Below are 27510 nucleotides of genomic sequence, written 5' to 3' on the forward strand. Positions count from 1 at the left end.
GAACTCCTCCTTCAGTCCCTTTGTCACCATCTACTGGTTAAGGGATAGAAAATCCTTGGCCTCCATCCCTCTTAGCCACTCATTCCTATCATGCAATGCCCCATGAATTCAAGTCTCCAAAATCACTGGGTTACAACAGAAAAGGGTTTTTTCTTTATGTTCATAAGCTCTTATAGAAGTCAGAACATTCTTTCACACTTAAGAAAGGGCTTTTGCAGCCCATTCTGATGGCAAATAGGGCTGTGTGAAAGCGGTATCCCTCTCCTATTCATGAGCCATAGAGGAATGTATCAATGTTTGTGACCTGCAATTGTGGTTGCCACCATGGATCAGATTCAAACTTCTCAAAGGAGTTCCTATATGATTTGTAAAGGGGAAATGGCACCCATTGAGCCCCTTTCCTTTTAGAAATCTTTCAAGCTTTATGGAAGGTTGGTAGTGGTTCACAGTACTCCATTAACATTAACCCTCATGAGCAATTCCATTTGCAAAAGTTGGATCCAAGATCTGAATGTGGGCCGTGTTAGATCTGTCATCCTGAGTTTGGTGTTCCACCAAACTGTTTGCTTTTTGCCTTCATGTTTTGCTGAAGCTTTTTATTGGCCCTAGGACTCTGAGCACTTTACCACTTCTGACCAGTGCTAAAGTGCATGTGCTTCTACCCTTCTACCCTAAACATATATGTAATTGGTGTATACATGATTGGCATATTTGATTTACCTGTAAGTCCCTTGTAAAGTGGAATACCATATACAGGGGGTCTGTAAGTTTAATGCTACTATTAGGCTTTCAGCACTGATTGTGCTACCCACAGAAGTAGCCTTTGAAACCTGTCTCAGGCCTGCCATTGCAGTGTCTGTGTGTGCAGTTTACTGCCACTTTGACTTGGCATTAAAACCACTTGCCAAGCTTTAAACACCCTTTTTATTGCACATAAGCCACCCTTAAGGTAGGCCCTAGGTAGCCCTAATGGCAGGGTTCTCTGTAAGGAAAAGACAGGAAATGAACTTTTACGTTTTACATGTCCTGGTACTAACAAACACCCAAAATCGTTTTTCACTACTGTGAGGCTTGCTCCTCTCATAGGCTAGCACTGGGAATTGATCAGTACTCTTTTAAGCTGTAATTTCTGACCAGAGAGGAGTGGCCAGATTATGTTTTGTATTTTTGGAATGATAATGTTAAATCCTTCTTACTGGTGCAGTTGGATTTAATATTACTGTTTTAGCCATGCCACTTTTAGAAAGTGGGTATTTCTCTGTATACACTGCTCTGTGTGCCTTGCAACCTGTCTCCAATACACATCTGGCATGGGTGACGCTACACTTTGTGCATTCCCTCTAGACAGCCACAAGCACAGGAAGGCTAGGTGTCTGAGTACCCATCTACATGCATTTGCATTCTCATGACCCTGCCAGGGCAGAATGCAAGGGAGTAGCTAGCACTTCATTGAATAGGTAGTATGCTGCCCCTGCACAAAGTGCTGATTTACCCCCATAGATACCCTTGCAGACAAGGCTGGATTGAAAGAATACTTGTGCACTTCAAAGACCACTCTTAGAAGTCAGCCCCACTTCAAGGGCACTTTTGGGGATACGTATCGGGACTCTGAACCCCTAAAACTGACACTACTGGACTTGTAACTGAACCTCTGCCAGAGGGACTGCTGTGCTGCTTAAAGGACTCAACTGGACTGCTGCTCACTGATTTTGCTTCAGGAGAGCTGGACTCTGCCTTTTCGCCAACTGCGCTCCAAAGGTTTGCTGGCTTGCCTTCTGTTGCTTGACACTCAGGGATATCAAAGTTTCTACCTTTGCTCCTGTGCCTGGCTCACTAGAGGTAGCCCAGATACTTGCAACATGGACTATGATGCAGCGCCTATCTGTGTGTACCAGAACAGGTGCATCGACCCGTTGTGGGAGTAGAACTCGGTTCATTGCTCTCAGAGCCAACACCACGCATAGAGAGTGTGATGCTTCAGAACTTTATATCGCTACGGCAGCAGCTTCGAGACATTAATGCATCCCTTCACTGCGTGGAGAGCCCCTCACATTGCTCTATGGAGCCAACACATTGTGTCCCAGCATCTCGTCAGCAGAACCGACGCATCGCAATCAGCGCGTGGAGGAAATTGTTGCCTCCTCGACGGGACCAGAATCTCACGACGCATCTCGCTGTTGCTAACACAAAAGGTACTTTCTTCACAAGGGCCAGCGTGGATCCTGTAGCCAGCCTGAGCTCTATCGAGGTAGGTCCAAACTTTGACTATGCCCTGGTCCAATGCTACCAAATAACCAATTTTTAGTGCTATTTCCTGCTAAGCTCTAAACAGTATTTATTCTTTTGAAATTCAATATTTCAACTTGGATTTTTGTTGTTTTGGTCTTGTGTTGTTCAGCATATCATAACCCATTTTTCTAAACCTGTGTGGAGTCTCTTTGTGGTATATTCATTGTGTTACTGTGTACGTTTTGCACAAATACTTTACACATTGCCTCTTTGGATAAGCCTGACTGCTATGTGCCAAGCTATTAGTAGGTGAGCATAGGCTATCTTTTAGTGCGTACTTAGTTTATCCTGACTAGAGTCGTGGTACCTCCCTGCCCTGGGTGCATCAGCCAACCAGCAATAAAAGTTCTAAAATTGGTGATCAGCAGTGAGGATAGGACTTGTGTTTGTGCAATGCCATACAGTAGCTCATTGTTCACTACATCTCAATACTGAGACAAATCAAGCCTTTTTCCAATTCTCCCTAAATTGACATCATTGATTTTTCTGAAGTCTTTTTGCACTAGTCCCTTTTTTCTGCATTGTCTGTGGCCTTACCTGGCAATATGGAATTTGAGCTGGCAAATCTGGATACATACATAGTGGTTCAGCTCAAGGGGTTCTGCCAGGAGAAGAGGTTGTTCATTAACGGAAGTGCCAAGGCGGCAGATCATCAAACAGTCTTAAGAGCATGGGTAGCAGTCCACTAGGCTGGTTCAGAGGATGAGGAGGAGGAGTATTAGTCTGAGGAGGATTTGGAGCAGGACCTGTCTGTACGTCTTGTCATGGAACCTACTGAGGGAGAGGATAATATCCTCCCAGGAAAGAGAGTCCCCCCTAGGCAGCACTGTGTCTTTAAGGAACCTGTCTCCAGAGGATCTGGTGGACCAAAAGGGAGGAGAGAAAACTGAAACTAGAGCTTGCCACATTGAAGCAGGCGCAAAAACTTGCTCTGGCTGAGAAGAAACAGGTCACAGATGAGATGAGACTAGCCATGAAGGAGAGGAATATGTCTTATGAGCTCAGTCTAGAAAGCTAGGCATTATAGCCCTTTAACGGGGGTCCAGCAGCAGTAAGGGTGGCAGCATACCTGCATCGTCTGCTACATAATCAAGAGTCAGAATCCAAAGGATTTGGTCCTCAGCCATGTTGTGGGGGATGACATAGAAAAGTGGTTTGCAGCCTCTAAAGTGGCTCCAAGAGTTCATAAGATCCCGGAAGAGTCCTGGGGTGGTGGTTTTTTGAGGTACGTGCCTACAGTGGGAAGGGGTATGCTTCTCACACTAGATGTAGAGGACCAGACAATCTACAGTACAATGAAGCCTATCTTGTATTGTAAGTTTGGGCCAGTCACAAGATCACATCACACAACTGGGTGGACTATTTAGATAATGCAAGCAAGGCACTGAAGGGCTGGGTGGGGGGCAGTAAAGTAGATGATTATTCAGGGCTATACAGCTTGATTTTGAAGAAGCACATGCTTGATCTTTGTTTTACAGAGCTGCACCAACAATTGGTTGATAGTAAGCATTCTGATCCCAGGAACCTTGTTTATGAGGCGGACATCTGGTTCTGCAGCAGAGTGTCCAAGAAAGCATCTAGGAGGGTACTACCAAAAGGTGAACAGAGTTCCAGAAAATTCTTGACCCCATCCCAGAGGAGTCCCAGAGAACAGTGATACAGTCTTTGGTGGTCTTGCGCCTAGACTACGGGAAATCTCTATTCATGGGGTCACCCAAATACTTGTTGTATAGACTGCAGTTGGTACAAAATGCAGCAGCCAGGTTACTCAGAAGTATACCTAGATATGAAACAGCGAAAGAGGCTCTGAAAACACTCCTCTGGTTTCCGGTACAGGCCAGGGTCAAGTTCAAGGCACTGTGCATATCACACAGGGCCTTGAATGGCAAAGGGCCCTGATCACACCCCACACACCGGAAAAAGCCCTCAGATCCTCCTCAGATCACCTAGCCAAAACTACAAGGATTAAGTGATCCAGATGGGGAGGAAGATATTTCACGCCAATACTTTGGAACTCCATGCCTATAGAACTAAGATTTCTTACAGATGAGATTGCCTTCCGGCGTGTATATTCCTAGGTTGAGTCACTGGTATTCGCTCTCTCCTGCTCCGTAACGCTGGGAAGCCCCTGGGCACTTATGCGCTCTACAAAACTCATAAACATAAAACACCAGAAGGAGGGGGGATTAAAGATAGTTATCTAAATGTCCCCAAACAACTCACAGGGGAAAGGGCCTGGTTCTCATTCCCAATCTGGCCACCAGAAGGAAAACTACCCTGGCAAAGGTCAACACCCCAATCCCGTTAAGTGCTATGAGTGCTACAAGTATAGACAATACACGGGGGATCCCATGTGTACAAAAGGAACACCCCCTCCCACAGGAGAAAAGATTCCAAGGGTGGCTAATGTAGTGCTGGGGCAGGAGTTTGTCCCAGTTAATGGGGTTGCCCTAGTGTCCCTTGGTGACAGTGAGAGGGTTCCTAAGATCCATGTATCCTCAAATACTACAAACTATAGGCAATGGGTCACCATCAATTGGTAGGGTGTGGAGGCTATGAGATGTACAGGAGACAGTATGAGTATGGTTTCACAAACCGGGCCGTCTTAGGCCCCAACCATTCCTTACCTGCTCCTTGTGGTTGCTGGCTGGGGTTGAACTCGGTCCCCCAGCGTTCCGTGTGGCATGGGATGTGGGGTAAGCCCTCCCACTGCTGTAAGGTGCCCTTCCTGTCCCACAGCGTGGGTTTCACAAATTTGGTTGTCCGAGGCCCTGACGATTCCTTAGTGCTCCTTGTGGTGGCTGGCTGCGGTGTTCTGTGAAGCGCAGGAGGTGGGGTCAGCCTTCCCGCTGCCATAATGGCACCTTTCCTGTCCTGCAGCGTGGGACATTCGCAGGCCTAGGCCAGGACTGTTCTTGACCATCATTGCCCGGAAAACGCCACTGGGCATTTTCTGTGGAGTTCTTTGGAGGAAGGTATTTTACCACTCTAAATTTATAAGTGACTTTGCCTAACCCGAACAAGTGATGAAGACCCAGCATTTGGTATGAGACTCTAACAACCAGGAGCCGCAGCCCCCTATTGATTTTAAGGGTCCTCCAATGCCATAACTGTTCGATTGTTCCATTTGATTTTTTTGTATTTTTGTGTTTTACACAAAGGTTTTTTTTTTGGCCTTGATTGTATAGTTTTACCTTTGTAGCCTTTCAAAGTGGCACAACAAAGGCATCATTTTCATGTTTGCTAAGCTATGATTTCTAGTGGGTTGCCACTCCCATGTGGAGTAGAGTGTCTATAGATTCAATGGTTAAATCTGTTAAAGTTGAATATATCTTGTTTTCCTTACTCTTCATAAGACCCATTTAAATCGAAATGGGCAAGCGTTAAGCCACTAATATTCCCTCAGCCTCGGCCATGCCTGCACAACAATTGATTCCGTTGTAGTGCGGGCGGTAAATGTTATCACTAAAGAAATCGATATGGCAGAACAAAGCCTATCCTTAGGAAATGTAGGGGGGATAGCCACAGACGATGTTGTTTGGACATCAGATCCCAAGACGCAGCGAGGGGAACCTTACAGTTTTTGTGTGGCAGAAGGATCATTTAATCACCCAAACCAAGCGCTGCCTCTATACTTTCCTTCTGATAACTGAGTTTCCACTGTCCGCCTTCCCACACTCAAGAGTAAGAGAAAGTGCAGGATGGTCACCACGACGAATGGTGGTAAACCTGTACCATCACCAGCAACCCTGAAGCACACTCAGGTAGCGACATGGCCAAATCCCTCCATGGAGTCCTACTGGGCACCTTTAATAGTAGGAGTAGTATCTAGAATGGAGGATTTATTGATTCCTATCAGAGATAAGTTAGATCTCCTGATTGTGGAAGTGGAACAGATTAAAAATGATCATTCTAACCCACCCTCAGGGGGCTTGAGGGGTGTGTCCCTGACAATCCAGGACTAGCAACTACAACACATAAAATGCCAGGATCAAATATAGATACACCTTGACATCACTCAGAGAGGCAACAAACAGCAGGAAGTCACAGGCTGTAGGAGGCTACCACTGTGACCAAGACACATTCTATGGGCTGTGCACATCTACCTGCTGCCATGACCCATATGAGGAATACTGTGAAGGGACCATTTGAGAACATAGCCCATTCAACACAGTAATACCCCGCACTTTGAGCTAGAGTCTTCAGTTTATAACTCTGAAAGGGCCGTGGGTGCTCATGCCACTATGTGCCTACCACCAGAATGCTGTCCATATGTGGCAGTATTAGTTAATCTTGACCCCCCTTGCAGCCAGATCAAAAAGAATCCCATGACTCATTGAAGAATAGAGTGGTACACTGGCTTCACAGGAATTGCCAATTCCCCATAGGTGGTGCCCACCAAATTCTGCTTACTAGGAGGCTGAGCTGGGTTGGCCTCTGAGGAAACAATGTGAATGGGACTGTATTAAAATCAATCTTAGGGACCCCAGCTGGGCATGGGGGCTCTAGTGGAGTCAATAGCCCGAATGTTTATGGAGTCAAATATATCACTACAGCCTTTGGGTTATTTTTACAGGCACCTTTGATACTCCCAGTGCCAACTGAGGGGGGCAGGAACTATATCTAATAACTGGGCCACGAATATCAATTACGTTCGCCCCTGGTGGTCTCTAATAGGTTTAAATCATTAGGCTTCCTCCAGGATAATGACTGACACGAGACAGGGCAACATAAGACAAACAAGGATATAACCGGGTGGGTCAGGAAGATGGATAACGATTTGGACACTAATGACATCAAGAGGGCTGATAATACCTTAACTGGTGCCCTATTGCCATCTATGAATACCAATGAGGAGTATGCCTTAGAGTGGTAATGCACAATTTATCACCCCCTAGCATTAACACCCCCCTGAGCTGGAGGAGGGCTATAAAATCACATCATGAATTCAGGTGGACTAGCAAGCAAACAGGGTTCACTAGGCTGGTTAGAATTTATAAGTGGCTTCGATATTATATAGATCCAAGAAATGTTGTGTACAGTACCCATTTATTTTGGTTTTTTTTCTCACATTGACTTGAGGCCGACCTATCACCTGTAGGTAGAGATAAAGAGGGGCTCTTGATCCTTATATCGAATATGCTACTGATAAATATTTTTTAAAATAACTATAGCGCCACATTCAGCAATATTATGGCTAACATTCACTGGAGGCTGGGATGTAATATTGGTTAACTTCTACAACAACATTTTTGACTCTACCCATGGGAAGGTGGTCTCAGCTCTCAATGGTGACCTTGAGGCACTATTTTCCTCTACTATTTGGTTAAACTCATTTGGGCAGGAGATTTTAACATCCAATCCTGCTCTCTGTCCGCTACACTGGTGTGCGGGGTTACCAACCAGGCCGGAGAGGGTTATTTACATTTTCCCCACAATGATTGTGGGGCTACATTAAGAACCATACTAACAAAACTAGACATACACTTAATAAAATGTGCATGCAATATCAATGGAGACCCGCTGCCTACTTTTATAAGAAGGAGTGCCTCAACCATCATCGATGACTTCTTAATCTCAGCCTATGCAGGCAAGTCGTGCACCACACCCAGGGTAGTGAAGCATGATCTGAGCGATCATAATTGTATTTGCTGGTATAGATGCTATGGGCACTTTGCCACTGCTGATCAGTGTCATAGTGCAAGTGCTCCCTGTGTAAATTATGATTGTAATTGGTTATCCATGATTGGCATATTTGTATCACCAAGAAGTCCCTAGTAAAGTGCACTGAGTGTGTCAGGGCTGGTGATACAAATGCTACTAGTGCGCCTGCAGGACCGACTGTGCCACTCACAGGTGTAGCCCTAAAATGGTGTCTCAGGCCTGCCACCGCAGTGCCTGTGTGCAGTCAGTGAACTGCCATGTCCTCCTGGTCAGTGTCCCTACTGACCAGGCCTAACCCTTCCCTTTCTGTACACATTGGTCACCCCTATGGAAGGCCCAAGGTACCCCCTTGGGCATGGTGCTGTTTATGTGGAAGGTAGAGTATGTACCAGTGCAGGTGACATGCTCTGGTAGTGAATGACAGTCATTTTCGTTTTTCACTATTGTAAGGCTACCTTGCCCATAGGCTATCATGGGGAATGCTGGCTACAGTGGCTACCAGCATATCTTCCCATAGGAGCAAGGCAGGACATAAAAGTCTGGTATCCCTGAACTCAGAATTTAATAACACATCTTTTACGAAAGGTTGTTTTTAAATCCTGTGTTTGAGAACAGCACTTTTAGAAAGTTGCTGTTCTCTTGTCTGACCTTTCTGTGTTCCTTGGCCTGTTTGTGAATTGACTGTCTTGTTTGAGAGTGACAGGGGATGGGGAGTCCCCAGGAGGCTGGCTGAGTCAGCCCTAGGCTGAATGACTGCATTTGCATCTTGAGTGGTGGGAGGGGTTAGCACCTGGGCCTAAATAGGGCTGTGCCTGCCTTCCACAGTGCTGGCTCCACCTCTTGCTTGGCGGCTGACAACCCTGCCCCTCTCTCTAAAAGGAAAGGAGAAGCCAGGAAAACAAAGTGCTCAAGGAACACCCAGAACTGGTTCAGACGGGCTCAGATCCCTCCTGCACAAAGAGAACACATACTCTTAGGGGTATAAGTACAGGACCCCTGACTACAGAAAATTAGATCATCCTGGAATCAAGAAGGAACCTCTGCCAAGGAGAAAGCTGAAAGTGAAGAAGGATGACGTTCCTGCTGTTGCTCTGCTGAATTGACCTGCTGTTGTTTTGCTGCCAAGGAGAGGGGAAGAACTTTACTTTGTGCTGTGTCCCCTTGCTTGAAGGAATCTCCAAGGGCCTGAAGAAGAGCTGGCTCCCTGTTAAGAAGTCCCAGGAACAAAAGGAATTCACCCCCCAGCTTCCCTGAACTCTGCTGAGAGAGTTCTGTCCTTCCTGGAGGGCTTGGCCCATGTGTGGTGCCTCTGGAAGTTGTACCTGTGTTGGGAAGCTGGAAACCAAGATTTAAAGAACTTGCTGCAAAGTTTATCACATCGCTCGCTTGCGGAGCGCATCCCCGTCAGTGCGAGGAAGCCTGTCGTCACTGGGTGAGATCGCCGCACTGCTTGCTTGAGGACCGCGTCCGTCGCTGCGAGAGACGACGCAGAGCCATCGCATCGAGGGGCCGCGAGAGTAGAAGGTCGATGATGAGCCGTGCATCGTCGCCGTCCTGAAGATCGTCGCACCGTACCTTTGGCGAGCCGCTTCCACCGAAACCTGTGCACCGGAATCCACACAAGGTATCGCATCCTCCCCCTGTACAGACCGGAGTCACCGCAACAGGCCCGCTACATCGAGCGGGGTTGTCGCATCGCCTCCCCACCCTCTCAGGAGTGACGCATCGCTTGCTTTTCAATGCTACAGCTTTCACTTACAACTTCATTGCATCTAAAGGTACTTTCGGATAAAACGTGACGCATCTTTGGATTATTTTAACGCAACCTTAAGAACTCATTTGAAACCATATTCTTGAACTGTGTATGTTGGATTTTTGTCGTTTTGGTCTTGTGTAGTTTAGATTAAATACCTTTATTTTTCTAAACTGTTGTGGAGTCAGTTTGTGGTGTTTTCACTGTGTTACTGTGAGTGTTGGTACAAATACTTTGCACATTGCCTTCGATAAGCCTGACTGCTCGTGCCACGCTACCAAGGGGGTGAGCAGGGGTTATCTGAAGAGTGTTTCCTCCTTACCCTGACTTGAAGCAAGGTTCCCTATTTCGACAGTGGTACCTACCTCTGCCAACTAGAGACCCCCAGTTCTAACATATTGAATTTACATTTTTCTTTTGGGGCAATCCCTGAAACACTTCACCAAGTTCTATCTTCAATATTACCCCTGTAAAACAAAATGAGGATCACATTAAGTGGGGCGAAGTTGACCTAACCAAAATCACCAACGGCATTTTTTCCATGGGTCATACTGATATTATTTGGAGGATGAAGTTACTTCCAACCAGTTACTCTCTAGTTATACTAGTATCACTAACATAAAATAATTACCTCCTGAATCGACCGTGCAATTCAGGTAGTGGCCAACGTCGAGGCTGGTTTAGTCATGCATGTACTATAGCTTCCCAAAAATTGAAATTTGCCCTCCACTGCCATCCTAGAGAGAGTGCATTCATTAAATCCCTTAAATTTAATTTTAAAAATGTCATTCTTCCTAGGAAGAAAGAGCTAACGGAGGAAGCCGGGGCTAACTTGAACATGGCCATGGATACAGCAAATAATAAACTTTTCTGGGACACCGTCAGCTCACCTTCCTTAAAGAGCAATATTTTCCCAGAGCTATTATCCTATGCTACATGTGATGCCTGGGTTGCTCAATACTTAGAAATATTTTGTTCACCATCTATAAGGAAGGAGGATATAAAGGGTGAAGTAGTTTGCCAGATCCCATTTACCTCTGAATATCATGATTCAAGAGGTCTTATTAGCATTGAATGAAAGTGCAGGAGGAAAAGCCCTTGGATATGATGGGGACCCAGTGGACATCTATAAAACTGTTTTGACCTGTGGGGCTCAATTTGAACTATTCTTGAATATGGCCGCAAGTACTGACATACTGTGTTTTTGGGGAATGTCTATCATAGTCCCGATTTTCAAAAAGGGTAACAAATGTGAAGCAAAGAATTATCGCCCAATATCACTTTTAGATTCTTCGGTGAAAGTGATGAGCAAAGTATCACTCATGAGACTAGAAAGTGGGCTTGTGAACACTTGATACTACCACCGGCGCAGTTTGGCTTCAAACAAGGAGTGGGGACCATTGAGCAATGTGTGAATCTTGTCCTATTAATAGGCAAATATACATGTGTTAAAGGTGGTAGATTGCACCTATGCTTCGCAGATCTGAGTAGCGCCTTTGATTTAGTCGATCACTCTGTTCTTTGGTCAACCCTGCTTGAAATTGGCATGCCTTGACTGATTATTTGTTTTCTCACAAGGTTATATGAGAATTTCTCAAGTAAGGTGTAAATTCACCTCGTATTTTATGGTAGAAAGAGGTATTCAGCTAGGTTGTATTTTGGCCCCTCTATTATTCTCTATGTTTATTAATGGGGTGGGTAAGGCCCTACAAGTTATACAAGCAGACACCCCTCCAGTCGCTGGGAGACCCATACCAGTGTTCCTCTATGCAGATGATGCTGTTTTCCTGTCAAGGACCCTGGTGGGCTTACACCGACTAATGAATTCATTTGAGGCCTTTCTTGCCGCAAGGAAATTGGTGGTCAATGAAACTAAAACTTAAACCTGATCTGAGGGGGCCAAGCAAAAGAAATGTCGAACATTTTTAATGGCTAATACCCCGCCAGGTACTGTTGATACCTATTGATATTTGGGCATCACTTTTGCAGGTAACGGCTCTTGAACACACAAAAAGCACAAACCTTAGGAGTAAGATGAATAGAAGTGCCCATGGAATCTTTAGGTTCTCAGCAAAGCTGGGTACCAAACCAATTAACATTTTTTTGCAATTTACAAAGCAAGGTATCAGCTACTGCCACTTATGGGGTTGGTGTATGGGGTCATTACATTAGTAATGCACTACAGACTGTGGAAAAAAGTCACAGATATGCATGTACACAGGAATTCATTATTTACCTCCAAAAGTTTTATAAACTTTAAATCATTATATCTACGTATTCATTGAACAATATAAAGGAACACATTACCTGGGATAATAAAGAACATGTTTATTTTAAACTTTTAAACAACACATATAACTTTATTTAAACAATTATAAATATCACAAGGGTGCTAAATCATTATATCTACATATTCATTATACAATATAAAGGAACATATTAACTGAGATAATAAAGAACATGTTTATTTTAAACTTTTAAACAACATATATAACTTTATTTAAACAATTATAAATGTCACAAGGGTGCGTACCACGTAAGCACATCATAAGATGACGTAAGCGCTCCGTAAATAAAACGTAAACGCAACATAAGCTTACGTGAGCACTCCGTAAACGCTCCGTAAACACTCCGTAAGCTTACGTCCAACCATGTGACCGTATAACAAAAGATTTTATTGGTTTATAATACTTCCTACTCTAATTCTTGAAAGACCCCTCCCATCTTCATCATTCTTCTTTGGCTTTCGAGGAAGCAACACCTTTTTTCATCAGCACTTTGCTCTTGAAAAATCTATTGAAATGGCTGAACAGCAGGAACCTGGGAAACCCCCAGAACAGAGAGAGAGTCCATAGTACGGAAATTTTTTAAATACCCAGAAAAATAGAAAAAGGTAAATGTGCCTTTTGTCACATGTAAAATCTGTGACACAGTACTTTCAAGAGGGGATCCACAGAAGAAGTACAGCTTTGGAACTTTTAGCATGGAACACCATGTCCGGAATATACAACTAAACAATTGGAGTAAAGCTGTAATGAAAAGATCAGAGGAGCAGGGCTCTGCTCCCAGCACTTATTCTGAAGCAACAGCACCAACAATGCAAGCATCAATGGTTGCAAATATCCAACCTGAACTTAACAATTTGATGATGCAATGCAATTGTTGCCAGAAACTAATAGCCTTTGGACAAGAGCATTCTGAACACAAGGAACTTGAGGATTCTTCTACTTCATCTTCAGAAGAGTTTGTTCCTAAAACCCCTAGAACACAGAGAGAGTCCATAGTACGGAAATTTTTCAAAAACCCAGAAAGAGAGAAAAAGGTAAATGCGCCCTTTGTCACATGTAAAATCTGTCACACAGTCCTTTCAAGAGGGAATCCACAGAAACAGTACAGCTTTGGAACTTATAGCATGGAATGCCATGTCCAGAATATACACCCAAACAATTGGAGTAAAGCTATAATAAAAACATCATCAGAGGAGCAGGGCTCTACTCCCAGCACTTCTTCTGAAGCAACATGAAGCACAGGTGCATTACCAGGAGCATTTTTTCTTTTCACTGAAGATTGTCTTCTGGATGAATCTTCTAATTGAGTCCTCTTGATTGATAAAGCTTGCTTATAGAGTCTTTGTTTGCGGTTCTTGGTAGGCATAATCTTTTATGACTCTGTAGATATTTACAATCTGTTGAAAAGAAAAATATGACATATTATAGACCACTACCAACATAGCACATAGCAATTACATTAACTAAACAATATAAACACTAGTTCACATCTCTCTTTGTGTGTCTCATATCACTCTCTGCCTGCACCATCTCCCTCTTTGCATGCCTCATCTCACTCTCTCCTTCCACCATCTCTCTGTTTGTATGTGTGTGTCATCTCAATCTCTGCCTACACCATCTGTCTGTTTGTGTGTGTGTCTCATCTCACTTTCTGTGTCTAAAACGATTTACCATACTAAATGTTTTTTGTTGAAATGTCTGGCTTTAAGTTGTTTGACAAGGAACACACTGAGTGTGTATGTGAATTAAGGAATTATATTTTCATCTTTTTCCATAATGTTAGCTGTGTGTGCTTACAGTTTGTATCTTTTACCTTATACGGTAGACTTCTTTTTAAAGTGTTTCTCATGCTTGAATTCAATGCTGTTATAGAGATAGTGCTAATGGTTTCATTGGGCTTGTAAATATGCTCTTTTTGTACAAGCGCTTTGAGCTACCTTTAACATGGATGCAAGCAGTAAATGTATACAGAGGGATAGGAATAGCAGATAGAAAACAATATGAAATGCCGTGAGAGATGCATAAAGGATTTTACTAATGGCATCAATTGAGATAGAATATACAAAAAGAGGGATATATGTAGAAGCCCCTTGCGCAATGTTTGACATTAATGCTGGTACAGAGATAGTGTAATGGTTTCATTGGCATATGTACAAGCCGCTTGCGCAATGTTTGACATTAATGCTGGTACAGAGATAGTGTAATGGCTTCATTGGCATATTTACAAGCCGCTTGCGCAATGTTTGGCTTGTAAATATGCCAATGAAACCATTACACTATCTCTGTACCAGCATTAATGTCAAACATTGCGCAAGGGGCTTGTAAATATGCCAATGAAACCATTACACTATCTCTATATCAGTATTAATGTCAAACATTGCGCAAGGGGCTTGTAAATATGCCAATGAAACCATTACACTATCTCTGTACCAGCACTAATGCCAAACATTGCGCAAGCGGCTTGTAAATATGCCAATGAAACCATTACACTATCTCTATACCAGCATTAATGTCAAACATTGCGCAAGCGGCTTGTAAATATGCCAATGAAACCATTACACTATCTCTGTACCAGTATTAATGTCAAACATTGCGCAAGCGGCTTGTAAATATGCCAATAAAACCTTTACACTATCTCTGTACCAGCATTAATGTCAAACATTGCGCAAGGAGCTTGTAAATATGCCAATGAAACCATTACACTATCTCTGTACCACCATTAATGTCAAACATTGTGCAAGCAGCTTGTAAATATGCCAATGAAACCATTACACTATCTCTGTACCAGCATTAATGTCAAACATTGTGCAATGGGCTTGTAAATATGCCAATGAAACCATTACACTATCTCTATACCAGCATTAATGTCAAACATTGCGCAAGGGGCTTGTAAATATGCCAATGAAACCATTACACTATCTCTGTACCAGCATTAATGTCAAACATTGCGCAATGGGCTTGTAAATATGCCAATGAAACCATTACACTATCTCTATACCAGCATTAATGTCAAACATTGCGCAAGGGGCTTGTAAATATGCCAATGAAACCATTACACTATCTCTATACCAGCATTAATGTCAAACATTGCGCAAGCGGCTTGTAAATATGCCAATGAAACCATTACACTATCTCTATACCAGCATTAATGTCAAACATTGCGCAAGTGGCTTGTAAATATGCCAATGAAACCATTACACTATCTCTATACCAGCATTAATGTCAAACATTGCGCAAGCGGCTGGAAATATGCCAATGAAGCCATTACACTATCTCTGTACCAGCATTAATGTCAAACATTGCACAAGGGGCTTGTAAATATGCCAATGAAACCATTACACTATCTCTGTACCAGCAATAATGTCAAACATTGTGCAAGCAGCTTGTAAATATGCCAATGAAACCATTACACTATCTCTGTACCAGCATTAATGTCAAACATTGCACAATGGGCTTGTAAATATGCCTCTCTTTTTTTGTATATTCTATCTCAATTTATGCCATTAGAAAAACCTTTTAAGCATCTCTCAAGGCATTTCATATTCTTGTCTGTGTGCCAATTTTATTACTGTGCATACTGTGCATGCATTTTCTGTTTGCACCCATGTCAAACATTGCGCAAGGGGCTTGTAAATATGCCTCTCCTTATCTTATATTCCATCTCAATTGATGCCATTAGTGAAATCCTTTATGCATCTCGCACGCCATTTCATATGGTTTTCTATCTGCCATTCCTATCCCTCTCCATACATTCACTGCTTCCACCCATGTTAAAGGTTGCACAAGGCACTTCTAAAAAAGGAGCCTATTTACAAGTCCAATGAAACCATTACACTATCTCTATACCAGCATTGAATCCAAGCATAAAAACAATTTAAAAAGAAGTCTACCTTATAAACTAAAAAATACAAACTGTAAGCACACACAGCTAACATTATGGAAAAAGGTAAAAATGTAATTCCTTAATTCACACAGACACTCACTGTGATCCTTGTCAAAAATCTTTAAGCCACACATGTTATCAAAAAACATTTAGCATGGTAAATCATTTTACACACAGAGCACAACCCATTTAAATGAACACTACACTACAATGCAGAAACCTGACTCATTTTCAAAATACAACAGGAATGAAGCCCAATATGCTTGCTATGCTTCCCAATACTGCAAACAGCACCCTCTCTATATTACTCACCTTTAAAATCGCTTTTGATAATATAGAACAGTGTCAAACACACAGCAGATTTTCTTAAGCAGAATCTCTGAAATGCACCTCAGACACTGAAACCAGAAATGGCACACTTTCCCACTCATTCTTCACACATATTTCAGGTCTTAACCAATGAAATCTGGACTCTAGCGGTAACTTCTCTTATACACGCCGCAATTTGCTGGATCTGGATGGAAGGACGGCCATAAATACATCTGACTGTGCTCATATGGGTCCGATGGACACTTACGGCCCATTTAGCTGTTACAATTGTAGATGGGAATGCACCCCCACGCTGTTTCCCGTGACACTAAATTTACCTACAGTTCCCCTTAAATGCATCTACACGAACGCAAGATCATTACCCAAACACTCCACCTACATTTGGGATCTTCTTAATGAACATCAACCCGATCTACTGTGTTTATCGGAAACTTGGCTAGATGACCATAATATCCCTGATATAGTCACAGCCCTTCCCCCAGACTATAAGATATTGAATGTTAATAGAGTCGACAAAAAGGGTGGTGGTGTAGCTTTATTGTTCAGAGACCACCTCTCATGCAGGCAAGAGACTATCGTGCCGGCTGAAAAATATGAAGTCTTGGCATTTACTGTGTCTATGAACACCAATGTACTGTTTGGAGGCTTTTTAATCTATAATCCCCCAGGTTGTACTTTAAATTTTAGTACACAACTACTTACACAAATCATGCCTGTCTGTTTGAAGAATAAGAATATTCTCCTTCTTGGAGATTTTAATATACATCTGGACAACAGTAGTAGCTCCCTGACGAATTTACTAGTGGAAGACATGGCTATCCTGCAATTATCTCAGAGAGTCCATCAACCAACTCATATTGCAGGACACACATTAGATTTAATATTCTCTAATATTGAATCCATAGACATTGACCCTTTAATCCCTCTGTTATGGACTGATCATTACTTGATTACCTTTCGTATCAATCTCCCTATCCCCCAGACCAAAAAACACAGTGTATTTACAGCAAGCACGAGAAATTGGAAATCTTTCACAATTGATAAATTTAGAAATCATTTCTCACATCCCTCGTGCACAAGCACCAATATCCATGAGGAGATAGATCTCCTTTACAAAAATATTAAAAATGCTCTTGAACATTGTTCGACCACCCAATCTCGTCATACACCAGGTAACAAAAAATCAGAGAGATGGTAGGGACCTGAGCTTAAACTTTTAAAAAGAAATTGCACTTCTTCTGAGCATAAATGGAGAATATCCAAAACAGATGAGACCAAAGACAACTTCAGGAAAGCTCAAACACTCTATCACAGGGCTATCAGAAAGGCGAAAAAGGAATACTTTACACGTAGAATATCTGAGAATAAAAATTCCTCAAAAGAACTTTTTAAAATCGTCAAAGAACTATGCAATCCAACCAATCTTTCCCTACATCTTACCCCCTACAGGAAAACTGTGATAAGCTCAATGACTTTTTCTGTGAAAAAATTGATACCATTTATGCCTCCTTTCCTAATCACCTGACCGAAATCAATGAACAGTATGTACCAACCGTTGCACATACCAGCTGCCACGGTTTCGGCCCTTTTTCAGAAGAGGAGGTAGAAAAGGTCATGCTTGAGGTCAAGTCGGGCTCTCCCCTTGACCCTTGTCCACATCACATTTTCTCCCAGTTAACTCCTGCAATATGTCCAGTAGTTACTAGAGTACTCAATCTCTCCCTTAGTTCTGCTGAATTTCCAGATTCATGGAAACAGGCCCTAGTCACCCCTTTAGTAAAGAAGGCTGGAGCAGACGTAAACAATCCGGCCAATTACAGACCAATATCCCAGCTACCTTATTTATCAAAGGTTCTGGAGAAGTTAGTCAACAGAAGTCTCTCCACATTTCTGGAAGCAAATGGTCTGCTGGATGATTCACAGACAGGGTTCCGGACAAACAACAGCACCGAAACTACACTCTTAGCGGTGACAGACAGTATCAGAACCATGGTGGATCAGGGTAGAACAGTCGCACTGATACTCCTTGATCTATCAGCGGCTTTTGATACCGTGCCCCACAATCAACTATTGAACATCCTGGCTGAGAAAGGAATACTGGGCAAAGCATTAGGATGGCTACAATCGTTCCTAGCGGATCGAACCCAATCAGTACGTTTGGGTGACTACACATCCCCTCCACGACTCATAAAATACGGAGTTCCCCAGGGGGCGTCATTGAGCCCAACTTTGTTCAATGTATTCGTCTCCTCGCTGGCAACCATTGGCAAAAAGTGGGGTGTCGAAATGTGCTCCTATGCTGATGACACTCAGCTGATGGTCACCATCGATGGAAATGATGACTCCAAAACTAGATTGACGAACTGTTTGACTGAATTGGCAACTTGGATGCAGGACCACTGTCTTAGATTAAACGCCGACAAATCCGAAATCCTACTGTTCGGCAGAGGTACACAGGCCTGGGACAACAGCTGGTGGCCAAGTGACTTGGGTTTGCCTCCCAATCCCACTGCTAAAGCAAAAAACTTAGGAATAATACTGGATAGGGACTTATCCATGAAATCCCATGTTTCTATAACTTGTGGAAGGAGCTTTGGACTTTTGAAGTTGCTTAGACGTGTCTTCCCCTGGGTGCCAACGGATTGCAGGAAAACCTTAGTCCAGTCACTACTGATGAGTAGGCTGGACTACGGTAACTCTCTGTTTGTAGGAATGGCGGATTACCTCTTTTCTAAATTACAGTTGGTTCAGAATGCCGCTGCCAAAGCCATCTGCAATAAAAGAAAATATGATTCAGCTAAAAGTTGCATGCGTGAGCTTCATTGGCTCCCAATGCGGCAACGAGCCATTTTTAAGCTGTTGTGTATTTCTCATAAGGTACTCCACGGCTCAGGCCCCACCATCCTACACGACAGGGTCAGATTTCATAAACCTTCTAGACACCTACGATCTATGACGTTAGGAAGAGCAGTCATCACCCGAGTCCGTACTGTCAGGATGGGAGAGCGGGCCTTCTCTCACATTGCGGCAACAAAGTGGAACGAGCTACCCCCTAAAATTAGAACAAATGACTGTTTTGTCTCATTTAAGAAACAACTGAAAACATTCCTCTTTCCCAGGCCAGATCAATAATCTTCAATCAGAGCTGATGTCAAATCACTTGCAACTTTCTTCAGCGCCGTGATGTCCTTGTAGGATGAATGTTAGCGCTTTATAAATAAATAAAATACAAAAATACAAATACAAATCTCTCCCCACACTATTTCAAAACTAAACTAACATTTCAGTTGGTTCTACATTCCCTCAATTTCGAACTCACATAATATTCACCCATCCCCCTAGTGCTCATTTAACCTGTCACCATGGTAACTCCCACCTAAGGAAGAACAGAGTTTAAAAGTTCATTATACTTTGTTGCAAATGAATCCACCAAGGTTGTTAGAGCTTTCAAAATAACAGCTAATCATGTGCAATGTTCCTTTCAATGACCTTTTCTGAACCAATAGAATTGCTTCTTTTAAAAAACAAAACTATGCACCCTAATATGCTATTTTCCATTTTCAGAAAGCACCAATCATTTCTTATCCTTCAAGTGCAGTGAATGTCCTCCTCTTTTTTTTCTACAATGCAAGCTTTCCAACTGCCATTTCATTTACAGCCCTCATCTGAGTACAACCAGACCTGCCTTGAAGATGCCTTCAGTATGGTTTGTAGGACACAGTTTTGTATTCTGGTCTAAAAGGTATGCAACAAACAGAGAAATTTTAAACCTTGATTTACCAAATGTGGATATTTTATGGATTGGCCAGAGAGGATTGAGATGTCACCAATTGATACCATTGGTGAAATCCTTCATGCTTCTCCCACATCCTGACCTTATAATTGTGCACTGTGGTGGAAATGACTTATGCACTTTGAATGGGGTTGGTCTGGAAATGCTATTGAAGGACATTTTTGGACAATTGATGTCACTTTTTCCTCAAACTGCCTTTGTCTAATCCAATATATGCCAAAGACAAAAATTGAATTGGTCCAATCAATTCTGTCCACAGATGGAGAAAGCAAGGAAACATGTAAATAAATCTGTTTCTGCATACATGAGAGACTATGGAATGGGTTGTATATACCACAACAAGTTGCGTTACAACATGCAAGGCATCTATAGGACAGATGGTGTACCTTTCACTGATGAAGGGAACACAGTCTATCTCTGTAACATCAGACTCTGCAATGGTACTTACTTGTAGGTACCAAAAAAAACACAATGAACACAACGGCTCTTTTTAGAGCCAACTAACATGTAACACTCAAATATAATTTTAAACTTAATTTTTTGTATTAATTTTTACCGTAGTCTGCGCACCGAGCACTCACCGAGCACTCCCCGTGCGCGGACCTATCGTGTTTTCTGGTATTTTTTTTTTTTTTTAAAACATAATTTTTAACCTTAGGAGTCCTTGAACGACCCCCTGAGAAGGCATAAGGGGTCAGGGACACTCTACCCTACCCCCTTCCCACGTTTTTAAGTTATATTTTTCACTCTCTTCTGAAACCACAAAAGGACGGCGATAGGGTTCGCGCACCGTGCGTTTACCGAGCACTCACGGTGCGTGGACCTATTGGAATTTTAAAAAAAAACAAAAAAACGAACTGGAAATGGACATCGTCTCCTCTGTAGATACCTTGTATATTGTAATGCAAGTTATTGTGGTATATTGAATCCATACTATAGTCTTTCAGGAAATCAGAAACAGATTTGTTCACATGATTCCTTCCTTTCTCAATGTCTGGTTAGAATTGGCGTTGGGGGTCATGAGTTCCTACTCTGGTGAAACACACTTGCTGTTCTATATACTTACTTATGTTGTAAACTAGTGCATCAGAGACAGTCAGTGACAGAAAGGATACAGGACATGAAGAACACAAAATTGTATCACTTTGCTACTACCTCATAAATTACATTTAAATAAGTATAATTTTCAAAACAATTTTTCTTTACTAAATAAAAATTTATTTATCAGAATTTTCAAAATCTAAAAGAACTTGTGGACCCCGCGATTTTAAGAATTTGTATTTTTATTTTTTTCAACCTCCGGGGTCCTTTACAGACACCATGACAGAACCTAGGGGGCTCAGGAATCTCTACCCTGCCTCCTTGTCAACTATTACACTTCTGTTTACAACCACTATCATCTGCCACAAAAACAAGATGCCGGACAACACTTGCTCATTTTGACTGAATGGAATGTTGACAGACGTCCAACAGCCAATCAGAATTCCGCGCGCGCACGCTAAGGTCCGCGCACGTGCAAGGACAGTGCAAGGACGGTGCAAGCCCGTGAGCGCACCGTGTCCCGCCTATAGATATATAATTTGAAAAAAGTCGATTTTCTCAACAAGTTTTTCTCAGTGAATTTCTAAGGTTTTTTAAATGCTAATTCATAAATATAACGTTGCTGTAACCTATGGTTTTTTCAGTGAATTTCATAGGTTTTGTAAGTGCCATTTTTTAAATGTATTAAATGTTATATTTATTTTTTTGATACTGATTTACAACATTTTTATAATAATTTTTAGCTATTTTATTTTTTTAATTACATTACATATTCTTAATGTAAAATAATAAAAAACAAAATTCAAAAATACTTTTTTTAATTTTTATTTTTTCAATATACTAAAAATAATTTGTATATGATTTTTTTTGCATTTTTTGTGGTAAATGTCCGGTACGCGTACCATCCTCGCACTATCCTTTGTATCTATAATCGTACTGTACACGTACACGCTCATACGTTACGAATACGTTTTGACGTTTCGCGTTGCATCGGCGATTCCGCGTCACATGTATGTTTGTACGGCGCACCGTGCGCTTACTGTGCGAAAGTTTTTTAATGTTTCAGAAGATATATCTATGTATTTAATGTAAATATTAAGGCAATACATTATGTGAGATAATCATGAAAATCGTATTTATTTACTTTTAGTAAGCGTATATTACTTTTAAAAGCAATTACTCAAATCGCAGGGTACTTCGTACGTACTCGCATCTTAAGCACACCCTACGTGACTTCAAAACAAGAGATTTGATTGGTTCTTAATACTTCATACTGTTAAAGGAACCCACCCGTTTTTATCATCCTTCTTTGACTTTCACTGAAGAATCATCTCTTTTCTGAAGCTTCTGTGTTTTTGAAGACACCTTTAATATGGCTGCACGCCAGGATGAAGATAAATCTGAACACTCTTCAGAAGAAGAATTTCTTGCTCAGGATGCACAGCCAAAAAAGAAGGAATCTCTGATCTGCAACTTTTTTACAATTCCAGACGGATAAAATAAAGGGAATGTAGCCAAGGTCACCTGCAAGGTGTATGGGACCATGCTTTCTAGAGGTGATCCAAATAAAAAATGTTCATTTGGAACCGCTAGCATGGTACGACATGTGTAGAATCTTCATCCCCGCAATTATGCGAGAGCTGCATGTGACAGGCTGCGAGTAGACCCTTCACCAGTTTTAGCCAGCACTTCAACAGCACCATTTAGTCCGCATCTGGACATCCGTTCCGATTTTACAGATCTCATTATTTCATGCAAATTTTGCAAAGCCATATTATGTTATGAAGAACAATCTATTGATTTGATTTGCAGGCGCAAACAGCAGCACCGTTGCTCCCGCCGTTAATTATTGTTTTGCTTATTTGTTTCCGTTGCAGACTGTTTTGTTTGGGCAGTTCCTTTTTTTCCTTTGAAAGAAAACAAAAAAAATAAAGAACTGTTAAAAAAATACAAAAAAGAATACAAAACTACAAAAAAGTCAAAAAAAGTTGTTTTAAGAACTAACTTCACTGCTCAAAAAAAGAGCTACATTAATATGATAGTGTTTAAAAGTTTTTTGAATGAATCAGTTGTGTATAAATGAATGAAAGAATACATTAGTAGTGTATGGTGAATGTGAAAGTGGAGAACTATAAAGAAGTGCTACAGCATAACTCCATAAGGTGTTTACTTACAGTTTACTGTAGTACTACCGAAGCACATGAATGTAACATATGTACATAAATATTTTACAAGTCTATCCTTCCCTCTGCACTGCTGGTGAAACTGCCTGGGTGAATGTGTGAGTGTTAGTGTTTTAATGCAGTGAATGGATTAGTACATATCACTGAATGGGTCACTACAACAGTGCAATAGCAGTGACAGAGTGTTTGATGAAAGTGTAAGGATACAGACTGCGGAATCGAAGATGTGAAAGACAAGTGAGCAGGTAGATACAAGACTGCAAGCATACTGTATAAGGGTTTGAAGCAGTCTATGTACTAAGGCCTACTTCGCTGCATAAGTACTTGGTACTGACTGAATCAATAGAATACTGTAAAGAGAGTGTCTGAGTGAATCTATAAGTGCTACAGTTTTACTACAGTTAATGGATTAGTAAATAGTGGTGAATGCATTATTATTATTAAACAATAACATTATTCTTCAGACATCTCATATTTTAACACAGCTTCTAAAAGGAGTTCATCTGGTACTTCTTCCAGATCATACTGCTGGTTTGCCATTTCAGATTTTATAGCTTCCAGTAACTCTACGTCATTCAGTGCTTCCAAAAAATCAGCATCATTGCTTTCATTTTCAAAATCACAAGTGACATCTGCAGTATTGATTTCCTCTGATTCAGTCTCGCTGCCTGTTATAGGTAGATTTTGTACTTCAATTAAACTGTTGCTCATTTTCAATATGTGTTCGGTAATATTCTCCTCTTCATCCATAACAAATCCGTTATGTTGTAGGTCCTTGCACAAAAACATAAATACTTCACTTCCTCAGTTTTATTAGTACATAATACAAAACAACACAACAATCCTTAAAGACCTATCCAGTACTCACCTTTAAACATAATTAGAAACTAGTCATTGCTTAAATAAGTCGAAAATACTCACAGCAACAGCTATAGCACGCTCCTTCAACACAAATTATTATGTATGATAAGGACATATTTACATAGAAAAGAAAAGCTACACACGGTAACTTATCATGTACTTCTAAATAGGAAAAAGTATTTGAAAACACACTCTGTGACGTATTTTATGTTGACCAATTTGATCTCTTTTAATCCTAAAAGTCCCTGATCTCTACTAGCCAAGCATATCTTTCTATTCAATACCATACAGGTGCGTTGCAGAGAGCTGTTCTCAAGCCATGTCCCATTTTATACATCTCTGTAATAAAACTCTCTGGCACTTTTTGAATATATTTTCTAAGATAGTGGGTCCCCAGGGACACTCAATATGCATATTAACTTTATGATATATCTTTAAAAGATACAAACCATCTTTGCACGGATATGTACTCCGTCCAACTCTTGTTTCTTCAGCTGTGTACAAGGACAACACATTGCCCATTTTGTATGGTTACTTATACTTACCTTAAAAATATTAAATAATAAAAAAACGATATATTATAAAATTAGCATCTGTGGAAGACAAGAAAAAATACAGTTACAATATATATTTTACAACACAAAATAATTTGTAAAACATTTCATTTGCCTTTTTTGCTGTTCTCAGAATATATTGAATTTCACTAGAAACAGTGATTTCAATTTTACTCATCACATAACAGCGGGCAAAAAAAGACAATCAATAAGATTATCTTAAAAAAAACATTCAACATTCTCAATAACAATCTAAAAAATAGAAATAAAACATATGTTAAATGTTTTTTTACTAAGAGCAATTTCTTACGTAACTATGAAACAACTCAAACAATGATAATAACAACAAAACATTATTATTAATTTCCATACACTGTAAATAATGTTCTTTAGAAATATATGCTGACAAAATATAAAACAAAAAGTCCTTAATTGTTTTAGATACTTTTCCTCAAGGCCAAATAGTATGTGTCAAATCCTTTGTTTGGAAGTTGTCCAATAGTAATCCTGAAAGGCCAAATTTTGTTCCTAAAACTTTGGCTTTAACACCTTCAGCGCGGCACGAATTTTCGCGCTGTGCTGAAGGTTCTAAAAAACGGGCGTGGCTGTGGCGGAACGGTTCCGTCATAAGCACAGCCCAACCGGCGCTCGTGACGGAACCGTTCCGTCCCAAGCACCGAAGGGGTTAAGAATATTAGGTAGCAATTTGGTAATTCTTTAGGCAAACATTGTTTAAAAACCAATTGACTATCAAGGTATACAACCTTTCTCACATTTTAAATAAGCAGTGCAATGTCCAGATGTTGTAGAAGGACCATCATGAAAAATAATTGCTACAGCTACAAAAGTTCTTCCTGATATTGATACTTGAGTAGCTACAAAATGTTTAATTAAAGTTTCCAATTTTCTTCCATCAGCTGTACAACGTTGCATCATTAAAATTATATACTGTCCATATCTTTGTATGAATAATTTTGATGACATTTCTGACTTACATTGGCTACACTCCATGTTTTGAGTTGCTCCTCTAACTAGGTTGTTAAAAGAAACTGATTTACAGTCTGGTAAAGTCAAATGAATGAATCTTTCAGTGTCTATGTTAGTGCTACATGTAAACAAACAATTTTCACAATAACGTTCCCATTTATAAGAAAGGCCAAAAAGATTTTCAATATCTATACCCTCATTTTCCAATACAATAAGCATATACAATAAAAATTCCTGACAATCTTGTTCAATATTCTGTGTAAATTGAGTACAACCAGAACATATGTCCAATAGATTTCGAATATCAGAAACACTTTGTATTTCACTTTTATCACTACTACATTTCTCCTAAGCAGAATACAACAAACAAAATCTTTTTTCCCGATTTTCAACAATTTGCTGTTGCAAACTTTCGAGAAAAAAACCCAACATTAACAACTACATTAGCATAGCAGTTGACACCAGAACTATTTTCAAATTCATAACCAACAATCTCTTCAACAGTGTCCTTTTTTTTGCTTGCAATCACAACTTTATCTTGTTTTTTTTCTTTCTCTATACCTTCACCTTCACTACAGATATTCTCATATCTTCTTTTTCAACCTACCACAAGCTTTTCAAATACTGGGCATTGACTTAAATTGGGAGCATATTCTCTTCTTAACCTATTATACTCTTTCACACAATTTGCATCTGCACTAATCTTTCTCTCATCAAAATCAATCAAGTACAATCCAGATAAAGTTCATACATTTTCAACATAATTATCAAAAACAGGACATTCTATAGTATCTTTAGTAGCGTTGAACGAATCTTCATAGGTCTAAAAAATCTCCAAGTAATTCCAATTCTGAAAGCCACGGCTTGAAGAGTTACAAAAGAGCTAAATAGTAAAATTCCCTTTTGTCAGGAGTATCGCAACTCAGTTTTCGATGATTAATCAAATGTCCTTTTCTTTGTTTCACCAAACATCCTTCAGAACCAATTACAGCATATATTCCATTACTGATGTTTTCTGTATTATTCCGTTTAAAAGTATAGTTTTGCAGCACTTCATACAGACAAATGTTCTCAAGATGATGACTTCTATTTGGCTAATATGTATCAAACATATTTGTTTTTACAATATCTGTACTTTCTGGCTCTTTTTCAGGTAAATATTCAATTTCTTGGACAGATTTAAGTACTCGATTTCGAGTTGCAGCAACACCTAGACTCACCCTAATTAATCAATCAATCAGAGTACTTGTAAAGCGCCCTACTTACCCGTGAGGGTCTCAAGGCGCTGAGGGGGGGAGGTGGGCCGCTACTGCTCGAAAGAGCCAGGTCTTGAGGAGTCTTCTGAAGGCGAGTAGGTCTTGGGTATGCCGTAGGTGCGTAGGGAGGGTGTTCCAGGTCTTGGCGGCGAGGTAGAAGGATCTGCCGCCAGAGGTTGTGCGTTGGATGCAGGGGACAGTGGCAAGGGCGAGACTGGCGAGCGGAGCTGGTGGGTAGGGGTGTAGAAGCTGAGTCTGCTGTTCAGGTAGGCTGGTCCGGCGTGGTGGAGTACCTTGTGTGCATGGGTGAGGAGTTTGAAGGTTATCCTCTTGTTGAGAGGGAGCCAGTGTAGGTCTCTCAGGTGGGGGGGTGATGTGGCTGCGGCGAGGGACGTTGACAATCAGTCGGGTGGAGGCGTTTTGGATGCGTTGTAGTCGTCGTAGGTGTTTGGCTGGGATTCCTGCATAGAGTGCGTTGCCGTAGTCTAGTCTGCTGCTGACGAGGGCCTGTGTCACCGCTCTTCTTATTTCGGTCGGGATCCACTTGTAAATCCTGCGAAGCATGCAGAGGGTGTTGTAACAGGAGGAGGAGACGGCATTGACCTGTTTAGACATGGAGGGGGAGTAG

This window comes from Lissotriton helveticus, chromosome 10, assembly GCF_964261635.1.
Source record: "Lissotriton helveticus chromosome 10, aLisHel1.1, whole genome shotgun sequence".
Taxonomy (NCBI): Eukaryota; Metazoa; Chordata; class Amphibia; order Caudata; family Salamandridae; genus Lissotriton; species Lissotriton helveticus.